We start from the raw sequence: 3642 nt of genomic DNA, 5'->3' as shown, positions 1-3642 counted from the left end.
TGTCCAAAAGACGAGTTTCCACTACCTATACCAGAAATGATGGTGGATATATGAGATTTTCTCCTTCAATTCTCCTTCAAGGACGGATCGTCGGGGTATAACCAAATCAAGATGGCTCCCGAAGATGCAACGCTTATAGCTTTCAGAACAACGATTGGAATCTTCTACTACACAGTGATGTCGTTCGGCCTAAAGAACGCCAACTGACACCATCTCTCAGAGTCGTCGTTGCCAATCAACTGACAATGAAAGAAGGCACAAAACTCAGACTTGAAGAACTCAAAAGTTTCGAGGGAAAAAGATTGGAAGCACAACAACATTTGGAGCTCTTGGAGCTCTACCAGGCAAAGACCCATGACAAATTGGTCCGCCCAAGGACATTCAAAATTGGTGACCTCGTGCTTGTGCTTAAAAGACCGTGCTTGTGCTTGAACTTGTTCTCAAAAGGTCTATTCTTGCACACCGCAAAGTAGGTGGAAAATTCGAGCCAACTTGAGAGGGACCATTTGTTGTTGAGAAGGTCTACACAGGAGGAGCCTACCAGTTAGTGGACTTCCGGGGTGAAATACCCATGTTACCGATAAATGGACGATACCTAAAAACCTATTGCGGAGCTTGATGTCGCCTGCCTCCGCTTGCCTCTGTATATAATGAAAATTTTCAGAGAATTTTTTGAACTTCACACGTTCTCTTTTCTACTTTTAGATTTAAAAATTATATTAAATTAAAACAAAACTCACACATAAAATGAGTAATCCTTTTCATCAAAACAAACTAAAATTTACTTTAATAAATACTCTGTTTTGTTCTTGTTCATGCCAAACTTTGGCCCACTGACGTTTCTTTCTATCGTCTGCAGAAAAATGTCAGGACAGAGGCTGATCTTTCCCTTCTAGGACGGCTATAACCTCACACTGAATGAAGAGATGGCGCCACAAGGAGGTGTCATAGATTTTGGCATGGATTTCAATCAGATTGATATGGACTACGACGGTCCTCTAATGGGCGTAGTCAAAAATAAAGAAAAGAAGGGTCTAACAGAATTTCTCGCTGCACACCCACTGCAAGTTGGGTCCTCTCTCAACGACGAGTGACCAGACGAACAAATACTACAAATGGAATTTTTCAGTGCGCAACGCTGGGAAATGTACTTCGATGGCGCTTCGCAGCCAAAAAAGACAAAGGATCAGACACAGTTATACCAGGCAAGGCAGGGATTGGTTTAATCTTTATTACGCCAGGTAAGGGTATGTTCAGGTTTTCTTACAACCTAACGGAGCCATGTACCAACCATGAAGCAGAATATGAAGCCTTAATCACGGGATTGGAATTGGCAATTTCGATGGATATAACGTACATTGACATTTATGGTGACTCTCAACTTGTCATCCAGCAAATCGCCGAACAATACAGAATTCTAAAACCAAGATTAGCAGAATACCATCTATACGCGATGAAGCTCCTATAGCAGATTCTTGAGGTGACTTTCTACCGGATTCTTCGGGAAGACAATGCTCATGCAGACGCTTTAGCAAAACTCGCTAAGGAAATGGCGTGTCCCCCGGAGGATTCCATCGAAGTCATGGTGCAAGCAAGATGAGTCTTATCTCGAAGAGACTTCAAAACCCTGCACAAACTTGGAAAAAAAGAAACTGTGAATACAGTTGCAGACACCAACAAAGATTGGCGCAAACCATTAATAGAATATTTGCATACTGGAAAGGTGCTAGATGACAAGTCTGAGGCACACCACATCACAAGAAGGGCCATGTCCTATGCCCTGGTAGGGAATGTTCTCTACAGAAGATCGTTCGACCAAATGTGGCTACGGTGTTTGAGCAGAGCCGAGGCACACAATATTGTCAAAGAAGTACATGCCGGATTGTGTGGCGCTCACCAGTATGAAAATGAAGATCAAAAGACTCGGATATTATTGGCCAGCAATGATGTCCGATTGCATGGAAACTGCCAGAAGATGTCATCATTGCCAGGTGGATGGGGTGGTCTTACACCAGTCTCCGAATGTGCTACACCCAACTGTCGCCTGATGGCCATTCGAGTGTTGGGGCACAAACATAATAGGTCCGGTACACCCTCCATCTTCTAAAGGACATAGATTCATACTTGCCGCTACAGATTACTTCTTCAAATGGGCAGAGGCAATACCATTACGTGAGGTTACGACATAGCACGTCCTTCAATTTTTGAAAAGCTAAATCGTCTACCGTTTCGGAGTACCGCGAATAATAATCTCTGACAATGGGACAGCTTTCAAAAGCACAAAAATCAACAATATTGTTAGAAGACAGAAAAGAAATCGATGTAATCGGACCTGGTGAATTCAGAGGAGCTGTGGAAATTCCTTTCCCAGTTGGTTCAATACTTGTTCTAAAAAGCAACGGTGCAGACGTGGCCAAGCACTGCATTCCTGGAGTACGACACTGTAGGGTGTCCGTGACCTTCCGCAGAATGGATGACAGTAAGATACCATATGGACTCTAGCAAGACCCGGAGTTGGAGGAACTGTTTCCTTACGAGCTATGAGAAGGTTGTACCTCTAAATACATGCGAATAGAACTCTTATTCTGGAGCATGACTCAGAAGGTCTGCTTGATCAAGAGCTCGATATACCAAGCATAGAAGAGTCACTTGCTTTAGTTTAGTAAGCATGACATGTATATGATATAATCAGTCTATGATGTACTCATATCTTGAGATGACTCTCAATGCATTTCAGCATGTACTACGTGATGTACTATTTTTGAGGCATTAACCTATATTTGGTCTGTAGCATCTTTATTGAAGTAGATTAATGGAAATTTCTCTCAAGTTGTGCCTTTTTGTCAATTGCCTTTTTGTGTGATGGATGAAAGCCGCGAACCATGCGATGGTTCAGAGTTCAAATGAACAAAGAACGAAACAACAAATCTTCGACAACATAACAAAACACAAATAAAAGATGATCATAAATGAATAAATAACAAAACAAATTTATTATCAACCAATTAAAATTAAAACTTTAAAAACACATTTTTGAAAAATCAATTGTGATAAAAACAACAAGAAAATAAAACAAACCTGTTGAGTGGATACTTCCATTTCGGAATTTCTTACTCTTTGTGCGCGCAGCACATCCATCATTACCTACATTAACCCTTTGCACATCATCGCAGAATTTCACATTCTACGCAAAAAATCCACAAATCTTCTCCAAAATCAACCTTCTCATATAACACACTACTGCAAATTCAACATCACAAGCTCTTGGTAAATTTCATATCACATCTTCAAATCAGTACCTAAATCCTGATTCTCACATCTTTGAATTGATACTTATATTTCAATTCGCTAATGCTTTCAATTGATACCTACATTTAAATTCTCTCATCTTTGAATTGATACTTACGTTTAACAAACATATCTTTTCCTTTTCTTTTTGAATTGATACTTAAATTTCAATTCTCACCTTGGGATCAACACTTGCGTATTGATTCCCATCCTTTAGAAATCTCTATAATTTCATAATGAATTGATACTTACATTTCAATTCTCTCATCTTCGAATTGATACCTACATTTATTAATTCTCTCATATCTTTGAATTGATACTTAAATTTCAATTCTCATATCTTTGAATTGATAC

This window comes from Phalaenopsis equestris, unplaced genomic scaffold, assembly GCF_001263595.1.
Source record: "Phalaenopsis equestris unplaced genomic scaffold, ASM126359v1 Scaffold000895, whole genome shotgun sequence".
In the NCBI taxonomy this organism is placed as follows: Eukaryota; Viridiplantae; Streptophyta; class Magnoliopsida; order Asparagales; family Orchidaceae; genus Phalaenopsis; species Phalaenopsis equestris.
This window is presented reverse-complemented; position numbering follows the sequence as displayed.